Source organism: Chelonoidis abingdonii, chromosome 18 (genome assembly GCF_003597395.2).
Source record: "Chelonoidis abingdonii isolate Lonesome George chromosome 18, CheloAbing_2.0, whole genome shotgun sequence".
Lineage (NCBI taxonomy): Eukaryota > Metazoa > Chordata > Testudines > Testudinidae > Chelonoidis > Chelonoidis abingdonii.
In genome coordinates this window covers 5639088-5649707 of record NC_133786.1, presented here as the reverse complement: position 1 = coordinate 5649707, position 10620 = coordinate 5639088, and the positions used below count along the sequence as shown (strand labels likewise).

The window sequence follows — 10620 nt, the reverse complement described above, 5'->3', positions numbered from 1 at the left end:
TGCACCTGGCTTTAGTAACTATTAGATGGGAAGACTTTGGGGAGGGGGGAAGGGGCTATGGTGCAATTCTCTAATCAAAAGCTCCAAGGGAGGGCTGAGGTGATTCGTACTAATGGATAAGTGAGTATTAAGGAAAGTGGACGGATGCTGTAATTTATGGGAATTGAACAGAAATGAGCTAACTGGAGGGTCAGGATGGTGGTCCACAAAGGGAGACTGGTGAGGAGATATCCCTCTTTTTGACTGATGTGTAAAGGCAGTCTGACAGGCTTTTCTAAAAAGAAAAAAAAAACATGTATGATGTTTTCTAATCTGCTATACAGATCTCCTGCCCTGTAAGAATCTCTACCTTGGACCCAGCCCAAGTGAAATTGACTGGAAACAGACAGGCACAATGTAATAATGGCATCATAAGCAGCAAGGAAGTGAAATCCAAAGAAGAGACATATTAAAGGATTTTTGTAATAGGTACTGGACAGAAATGCTGCTTGAACAGTTGGGAGAAAAGGTCTCTAAATAGTCCTCCAGGTTGCAGTTTGCTGCTCCTCCAAGGACAGTGCCACCAAAACCAGACTTTTTTTTTAAGTTAAAACACTGAAAAGGGCACAAGGGGAACTTTCATGCCCTCCAATTTCTGTCATCAAGAAGCACAAGAATCTCTTTTCTTGCAAGTCACTTTGGAAAAGGAGATGAGAAGGAAAGAAGGGGGGTGGAACTTATAAATCTATAACATTTTGCTTCAAGGTAAAGCCCCTTCTCAGCTGATTGCCTCCTTGTTTTGGTCAAAACACGAGATGGGGGTAGAGGTTAGATATAAAGAATAACATGTTAAAAAAGCAGCTGTAGCTGGACCAATGACAGCGATCTGTGCCTTGTTTCTTATTGTCCTTCCCAGCTACCCAGAAACACACAATGTTTTAATGACCGAAGAGGAAATGCACTAAATATAACTGTACTCAACAAGGTGCCATGAGGCGTGATTTACCTAACATCTTGCCACTGTCCTTGCTGACGGGTCTCAGAAAGCCCGGCTCGGCATCTGATGGGCTGTTACACTGCGTTACAAGCAACTGGTAAAGACATGCCAGCTCCAACCTTGTCCAACTGCTGCCCCACCTGGGCTGGGCACTGAAGGCAGGTTCTAAAAACCCTTGCCCATTAGTTTAAAGTAACACATCAGCTAGAAAAATATCATCATTAAGTACCTGTTAAGCACGTATCTGGTGGTCATCACTAGGGTGTTTGCAGACGTGGGTAGTGAAGCAGTTATTCTGTATCATGTAATGTTCAAATGTTAGCGGGCATTCAATCTGGAAAAATCGTAAAATCACGAAAAGGCCATAACTGGAAGAAACAGTCTCATTTTCACCACAAGCAGCAGAAATTTTCTAAATACAACTGATAATACAACTATGTAATCAAAATAGTTTTCTGGAAAGTGTGGGAAATATTTAGCCCTGGGTGATATGTTTTGTGCATTTTCCCGTCCTTGTTTGTCTTGGGTTAAAGCAGAGTCTGTAGTCACAAGACAGTATAAGTTTGTTTGAACCATGTAATACACCAAAATATCTGTCATTATTTGTAGACTGGACTAATTGGAGAAGATTTCTGTCTGTTATTTTATATTTTATGAACATTGGCTAGTGGGCAATGATTCCTGAACTGGAAATGGATGTTAACACAGTATACACCAGGATGAAATATTTTCAATATATGTTCCACTCTCTGGGCCAAGCCTGGACTTATGTCACGTATGATGAAGCAATTTATTGCAAAGCACAGTATATGGAAGGTTTGTGATTCCCATCCCACTTCTTCTTGCTGAGAAGGGAGTTGAGCACATATCTCTCAATGGAAGGGCCTAAAGGCCTGGCTAGGAAGTAGTGGGATGTGGGGGCGCCCTCTGTCTTTTCTGTTGAAGGTGGCCACTTCCAGTAAATATTACATGAGAACTGGGCCAAGGATTTGCTGTGACTCCCTTGGTAGTCCTGTGAGTTGGTTATTTGTTTCTCAAACTGATGAGCTGTCGGTTCAAATTGCCTTACTGTTTGTTGAAAAGGGTTGGCCTCTTAATCTCCTATTGCTGAAGCCTTCCATTTTAAATATATATTAACTGGGGTGAAAAGTGTTTTGAAGACATTGTGTGGTGCAGGGGTTAGGGTTCTTGCTTGGATGGTGGGTGATCCTGTTTTAGATCCCTTCTGTGTTGGTGGAAATGAGGTGGGTATCTCAATCTCTTGCCACTCAAGTGTTCTGCTTTAACTATATACTAACCAGGGCAAAATAAGCTCTCAAGTCTCTCTGTGGTACAGGGGTCAGGGTGCTTGCTTGCAATGTAGAAGACCCTGCTTGAAATCCCTGCCCTGTGGGACAGGAGACCCATCCTAACCAAACAAGAGGCCTGTCACAGGGCCTCTTGATCTTTTTAACTAAAAGGGATTTGTAGCTGAGAAGACTATACATGACCAAGAGGAAGGGATCGCAAGAGTCTCATCGCTAGAGATACAGAACCAAAGGATAGAGACGGGCTGAAGGAGAGCCCCCTTCAAACCCTCCAACCGTCCCAGCAGGGAGAAGGGGGATTTGAACAAGCCGGCCTCATAGTCTCTCTGTGAGGGCTAATCAAGAGATCAGAGAAGAAGCCACAGCCTTTAACTAGGCCTGGTAGCTTGGCATTAAAGTGGAACAATTTCAACAGAGGGTGCTCCCATCACTCTAGCCCAGGACCCAATGACGAGGGCACTCACCCGGGCGGTAGGGGAGTCCTTTGCAAATCCCTTGCGCTCGTCAGGCAGAGGGGAGCGTTAAGAACGTGAACGGGCAGATTGCATCAGACCGATGGCCCAGCTAGCCCACCGCCCTGTCTTCCCGCAGCGGCCGACGCCACCTGCTTCAAAGGCAACGAACCGAAGAGGCCAATTATCAAGCGATCCGGCCCGTCGGCCCCTCCCAGCAGCGGGCTAAGGACGGCCCGAGCGCGGGGCCGTGTCTCTGACCATCTCGGCTAACGGCCACTGAGGGACCCGTGCACCACGCACGTTCCCATTCTTTTTTCGAACCCGCTTCCAGTTTTGGCCCGCCCCACAGCAACTGGCGACGAGCTCCACAGGCTGACTGTGCGTCACAGGGGCGAGGTACGGCCTCGGGTTTGGGTGAAACCTGCCGCCTGCTAATTCCAGCGGGTGAGCCCTGGGTCTTGCGTTGCGCGAAGGGGTGAATAACACGTCCCGCGTCACGTTCTGCACCCAAGCCACGATTGGCTAGACCTCTAGCAGAGCCAACCTTAACTGTCTCTTTCCCCAGCGGAACCCGAAGCAGCCCTCGACCCACCCATGCCAGGCGAGGCCCCCTAACCACTAGGTTAAAAGTTACCCGGGAGGCCTCTGCCGCCTTCTCCCTGGGCTGTTTTGCGGGGCGTTGGGCGGGTCCCTAACCAGCTCGCACTAAGTGGGTTAGGCACCTGAGGGGTTCCTGGCCGTGGCCGGCAAGCAGAGGTTGGGAGGGGAAGACGCTGGGTCAATTTCCTTCTCCCCGCCTGACGAGCAGGGAGTTGAGGAGGGCTCTGCAGTCTCTCGAGCGCGAGCGCGAGCCCCGATACCGAAGGAAAGGACAGCCTGAGGAGGCTTGCTGGTTGTAACGTGGCGAGGCTGTGCCACTTTCATTCAGTAGTAAGTGGCCAGGCTTGTGCGACACATCCCCTCTGTAGTCCTGCGGCTTGGGTCCTTACCCGGCGTGTGGCTGACGCTAGTTCAACTCCTCCCCTGGCTGGCTGAGGAAGGACTTGAATGGCCTGTCCTGAAGTGAAGCGCCAGCAGCTGGACTCAGAGGTGTTCGCCTGGGGCGCTTGGGCCCCTTGACTCTTTCTTTTTTTCTGCTGAAGCTGTTCCACTTACTTACATTACATAGTCATGGGGCCAGCAAGGCAGACAGCAGCACGGTGTAGTCGGGGGGCTGCGATGCGTGCCTGGCATGTGGCCGGTTGGGGTTCAAAGCCCCTTTCTTCTTGCTGAGAAGGGATTTGAACCTTGATCTGCTGCCTCTCCGCTCAATGGCCTGAGTGCTGGGTTAGGAGGTGTTCCCATGTGGGGACTCTCTCTGGCTTTTCTGTCGAAGGAGGGTCACTTTGGTGACATAGTCATTTGGGCCACAAGCAGCACCCGCCGGTTCAGTTAGCGCAGCGGTTGGAGCGCGTGCCCAGTGGCTGGCAAGTTGGTGGTTCCCATCCCCTCTCTTCTTCTTCTTCTTGAAGAGCAGGGAGTCGAGCACTTAGCTCTCAACTGAGTGGCCTAAGTGCCAGGCTAGGAGGCAGTGGGATGTGGGGGCTTGCTCTCTTTTCTGCTGAAGATGGGCCACTTGCAGGAAATTGTACATGAGAAGTGGGCCCCAAGCTGCATGTGGCTCCCTCGGTAGTCCTGTGGTTGGGCTCCTTGGCCACAAACCGGTGAGTGGCTGGTTCAAGCCCTTTCTGTTTGTGGAGAAGGGAGGGCCCCTTGAGCTCTTGCCTCGCAAGCGTTTCACTTTAACTATCTATTAACCGGGGCACAAGGGGGCTCTTATGTCCCTCTATGGTGCAGGGGGTTAGGGTGCACGCTTGCAGTGGGGCTGACCCGCGGTTTGGATCCCTCCTGGGTTGCTTGAGACTGTGGGGTGGGGCGTCTCAATCTCTTACCGCTCAAGCGTTCCTCTTTAACTACATATTAACCGGGGCAAGGCTAGCTCTTGTGTCCCCCTACGGTATGGGGGTTAGGGTGCTTGCTTGGATTGTGAGTCACCTGGGTTCAAGTCCCAGGTGGGCCGCTGCTGGGTGAGAGGAGACCCCTCCTAGCTGAGCAAGAGGCCTGTCCCAGGGCCTCTTGCTCTTTTAATTAAAGAGGCTTTGCTGCTGAGCAGTAAAACCCCCCTCTCACTCTTGTCCACCATGATCAGGATACACGCCCAGGTTGTGGCAGACCCCAGGGCACTCCCCTGCTCTTTTGAGGGGTGTGAACTGGGGGCAGCCACCTCCTGGGGAGAGTCACTGGTGAGCAATCCCTGTCCAAAACCCCTCTCCGTCCCAAGAAGACAACGGCCTCTTGAGAAAGAGAGGGGGTTCAGACAAGGATGGCCCACCGCAAAGGACGGTCGCCTAGGAGGCAGGAAATCCCTGTGCAAGTCCCTGCTGAACAGGCAGCTGGGGGACTTGAACCAGGATCTCCCACAACCCAGGCGAGTATCCTAACCACTGGACTAGTGAGTGAGGGTTGCTGTGGGGCCGGCCCAAAGCGCATTTAACTAAAGTGGAACAGCCGCGAGAGGCAAGAAGGAGGCAGGCAACCCCCTCGCTCTTACGGAAAGGGCAGGGGGCACGCACCAGGCAAGGTTCGAGCCCACATCTCCGGCACTCCAGGCCCAGAGCACGACCATGGGCCTACAGAGGTTACTGGGTCTGGGGGTGGACCAAAGGCCATTTAATTAAAGTGGAACAGCTTTGAAAGGCAAGAAGGAAGGCACCCCCCAACGCTCTCCCAGGCAGATGAGCGCACACGCACCCCAGGGGAGATTTGAACTCACATCTGCCCCCAGCTCAGGCACCCTGGTGAAGCACCATCAACCTACAGAGGGTACTGGAGCTGGGGAAGGCCCAAATGCCAGTTAATTAAAGTGGAACAGCTGCCACCGGTAAGAGGAACGCGGCCCTCGCATGGCAGGACCCAAAAACCTACCAGGCCGGTGTTAAAGGCTCATCTCGAGGCCTTTGGAGCATCAGCAGACCTGGGGAATTGAACCCACAGCACCCACATCCCACACCTGTGGCCCAACCGCTGGAGCAGGGCAGGAACCATGCCTGCTGCTTTGCCCAAACAATAGTTAATAAACTTGGAACACTGTCTCTGGGCAAAGAAAAAGCAACCAACTTGACCACCCCAGAACCACTGGGGGTATCTTTCAAAGGTCTTTGTCGCGCACTGAGAGAGGATTTGAACCCACAGGGGCCACAAGCCAGACCGGTAGCCACACCGCTGGGCTACAGAGGAAGGTGTCGGAGGGCTTGGCCCAAATAATATTTCATTAAAGTTGAACAGCTTCACGGGCAAGAGGAGGGGAACACAAGACCCCCCTCCCCCTCGCTAGAGCTGTGGAATCACAGAGCGGAGACAGGCTGCAGGAGAGCCCTCTTCAAATCCCCCACAACCTACCGGGCAGGCGGAAAGGGGATTTGAACGAGCCATCCTCAGGGTCCCTCTGTGAGGCCTAACCACGGGAATCAGAGAGGGAGCCACAGCCTTTAACTGGGGCCGGCGGCCTGGCATTAAAGTGGAACAGCTTCAACTGAGGGTGCTCCCATCACTCTAGCCCAGGACCCAACGATGAGGGCACTCACCCGGGCGGTAGGGGAGTCCTTTGCAAATCCCTTGCGCTCGTCAGGCAGAGGGGAGCGTTAAGAACGTGAACGGGCAGATTGCATCAGACCGACGGCCCTGCTAGCCCACTGTCCTGTCTTCCCACCAGGGCTGGTTCTAGGCACCAGCAAACCAAGCACGTGCTAGGGGCGGCATTCCAGACACTTTTTTTTTTTGCTTCAGGTGGCAAAAGCCTAGAGCAAGCCCTGGCAGCAGCAGCACATCGTGCTCAGGGGGCGCACTGGGGCCTCTGCAGTTCACGTCTTGGGGGAGCAGCGCCCACACCTTTTGGCTGGGGTGGGTAAGCTACGAGTGTGGGCCACTCAGGCTAGGGGCTGCCCCGCGGGGCACACGGAGCCAGCTGCAGGTGCCACAGGGAGGCCACTCCCCCCAGCACCGCAGCCGGGGCTGAGTGAAGTGTCCCAAGCCACCCAAGACTGCGGCAGGATGGCCAGAAGCAGAAGGGGCCATAGAGGGTGGGGCGCTGCCATGCAGGGCCCGCGTCCCGCTCTCCGGGCTCCGGTCCAGGGCTACCCTTCACCGGCTCCTCAGTCCTCTGCCAGGGCAGTCCCCCCGCTCCCGGGTCCCAGCCTGTCCTGGAGATGGGAACCCTGGCTGGAGGGACCCTGTACTTGAGGGACCCGGGAGCCTCGCTGCTTACCCCGATCTGGCCAGCACCGGACCGGCTGGAGGCGAGAGGGGAGTGAGCAAAGTCAGCAATGGTTGTGGGGAGCCCAGGGCTGGGGCAGCAGGGGGTGAGGGTAGGGGAGGACACTGTCAGGGGGCGGAGGGTGAGAGGTCAGGGCTGAGGTGAGGGCAGCCAAAACAATTTTTTCTTGGGGCAGCAAAAAATCTAGAGCCAGCCCTGCTAAAAAGATCCCCTGGCTACCATGATGGCAGATAGCACAAGTATGTAAAGAAAACAATGCACAATCACTGACCCTGCCATTTCTCCCAGAGGGATAATGTAATTTGGAAAAAAACATGAACAAAAAGTTCTGCTGGGGAACATGCATTTCTGAACATGTCAGTGTTAGCACTGAATTGTAGTGCAAGCTGGAATGGTCGAAATTAAGGATTGTACTACTCTTTTGTGTTTGTATGGTGACATCTTGGTTGGTCTCAGTGCACTGCCATAATGACTATAGGAACATAGAACATGGTTACTAACCATTGAATCCTGTCCCTTGCTATTACGGGCAACCCCATTGTATAATCCCATTTATAAAGTTTATCAAACCACATCTCAAAACTTGTTAGGTTGTTTCCCCCCACTGCTCCTATTGAGAGGCTGTTCCAGAACTTCCTTCCTCTGATGGTGAGGAACCTAATGTCCAGCCTCAAGTTATTCAGGGCCAGTTTGCACCCAGCTGTTCTTGTGCCAACATTGTCCTTTAGTTTACATCACTCGTCATCTTTCCTGATGTTCACTTGCCTGAAGTAGCTATAGAGGGCAACTAGATGGCCCTTGGGCCTGAGTTTTGCTAGGCTAAACAAGCCAAACTCTTTTAGTTTCTTCTTGAAAGATAGGCTTTCCTTTCCCCTTGTCATCCTAATATACTTTCTCTGCACCTGCTCCGTGCACATGATTAATAATAAACACACGGAATCATGCAGAAGGCTTGAACTGATATGCACCTGTTCTGTCCTTCCGCCATAACTTTTATGAAAGGATGGGTCTGTCCCTCTATGGGAGCTCCTCCATTGTACAGGAGTCCCTGCTTGGGTTGGAAAACTGATGAATGGCTCAGCAGAAACAAAAGACAGATGTAGTCAGCAAAATTCTTCGCAGGGGTTAAAGTTTCCAACCAGAAATCAAAGCAAGTTAGTAGTACCTGCAGCAGTAAAAGAAGAAGGGAAATATGCCCCATTCTAGGGTTCAGCTTGGTCCCACAGCACCTGGGTGTGAGGCTGGCCCCCTCTCCAAAGATATTCTCCCTCTCTGCCAGCGTATGGTCCTTCTTGAGCACCTGTAGCGACCAGGTAGTGCATCTCTCACTTAGTCTCCCTTCATGAAAAAAGGAGCATTTTCTCAAATCATTGCACCTTAGTTAACCTAGGACATTTTTGCCTGGGTCCTGTTAGCAAGCTGAACAGCCATTCTCCCTCCCCATCTGCCTAAGAGTAGCTTTGTTTTGAAGGCAGCCGGTTTAGATGTGGTTTGTGTAATGTGATTATGGGATGTTTGTGGTGCATACACCAGCAATGGCTCATTTATCAAAGCGAGAGTGCATTAGATGTCTTGTTGTTGTAAATATGTACATCACAGTACGCATTGGATCTCGGTAAATATGCATATCGCAGTGTGCATTGGAACTATTTAGATCAGCGGTCCCCAATGCGGTATGCCCGCGGGAACATCTACATGTGCCCGCATCCTGGCCGGCGGTCAAGCATCCGCCAAAATGCTGCCGAAATTCGGTGGCATTTTGGCAGCAACGCCTCTCGATGACGCTGCTTGCCACCAACAAGCAACATCATCAAGAGGCCTCGCTGCCAAAATGCTGCCAAAATTCAGCGACATTTTGGCGGATGCTTGACCGCCGCCACGGTCCTTTCGTCTGGCTCCCGCCAGACAAAAAGTTTGGGGACCGCTGATTTAGATAATGTGAATATAGGTCAAATAGGGAGCACATGGAAACACAAGGCAAAGATGCTATGCTAGACTTGTCCGTCCTGTTTCATATACATACTACAGGGCAGCTGTGAAGACCAGTCTGTATTTCTTCTCTCACTCCTGCCCCCAAACAATCTGTGTATCAACAACAGAGGCTCAATTTGTCTCCAGTCCTGGCTCAAACGAAGGAAATTAACTCACTCCCCAGGAATTGCTTGGCAAATGCAATGGGATTAAGGTATGTGACTCCCATAATCATCTTTGGCAAGGATCCAGAGTCACCACATACGTTATCAAAGACTCTCTGTCACGCTTTCTGCCTCTTGCCTTATCGTGAGCGTATGATGTAATTCAGACACCAATGGTGGAGCCATAGAAATATCCCAGTATTTCAATGAGCCTCTCTCACGTGTTGAAAGAAAAATCAGAGCTTTCCAGCAACTAACTTCACCCAAACATTGAAATGCTCTGTTTATTGGACAGACTGCTAGAAATAGCCTGGGGATGGGCCATTATTCCTGAAGGTTACCAAGGTCATTACTTGGGTCAACTTGAAGTGGGACAAGCTGACAAGCAGAGTCAAGAATCAGTGTTGGATATGGAGAAGTAATTATAGGCACATAGGGCTGGAAAGGACCTTCTGGGTAATTGAATCCAGTCTCCAGTTTTCACAGGCAACCCCGCATAGAATTCCATTCATAAATTTACCAATCTCCATCTTAAAATCAGTTAGATTGTTTGCCCCATTGCTCCTATTGGAAGGCTGTTCCAGGACCTCACTCCTCTGATAGTTAGAAACTTCTCCTAATTTCCAGCCAGAAATTATTCATGGCCATTTCATCCCCACTTGTTCTTGTGCCAACACTGTCCTTTAGCTTAAGCAGGTCTGATGAACTCATTCAGCCAGACCCCTACAACTGCTGTTTTGTTTTTTTTTCTGCATCATACATACACTGGCTACTCTGGCTAGTTTTGTTTCAAGTATCCCAAGTGATGGGGCATCCTCCCACCATTATTTCCCTTACACGACTGTTCCACAGGCTGATATGACAGAGTTGGCTGAAACACAGATACAATTGTTGTGGCTGAAATCCTCCCCCCATTGTTTTGCCTTGAAATTCAAAAATTTCAATGAAAGCTTTCATCAAAAAATCCAAATTTAAGACAAATCTGACCAGCTCTACTAGTTGGACAGGATTTTTTTTCCTGATAGGCAATGTTGCCTAGCAGGTACAGCTGTGGAGTGAGACTTATGAAACCTCAGTTCTAGTCCTCACTCTGCCATTAGGTTGCTGGGTGAACTTGGACAAGTCACTTTGCCGCACCGTGCCTCAGTTTCCCCATGTTACAAATAAGGATAATGATACTGACCTTTGTAAAGCACTTTGAGATCTACTGATGAAAAGTGATATATAAAAGTTATTATTATAGTCAGTCTGCATTATCCCTTCCTTAAGTTCATTGCTTTATTCCTAGACTTCTTTCTCTCCTATTTAGAGGTTCCATCCTTCCTGTGCTTGAGCAGTTGTCATAGCCTGGACAGGGACCGGCCTGGACAGGCTATGAGCCTGCAGACACTTATGGAAATGCTTATCTTTCATAGGCCTTGATCCTTTATAAGTC

General features: G+C 50.7%; 1 long non-coding RNA gene across 1 annotated transcript in view; it reads right to left on the bottom strand.

Annotated features, from left to right (window-relative positions):
* Positions 1–1231: 1231 nt before the first annotated feature.
* Positions 1232–10620, bottom strand: part of LOC142047908 (uncharacterized) — a 457775-nt gene continuing 448386 nt past the window's right edge. The window contains exon 3 of the long non-coding RNA XR_012657229.1: positions 1232–1310. This is a non-coding gene — a long non-coding RNA (uncharacterized LOC142047908). The remainder of the gene's footprint in view (positions 1311–10620) is intronic.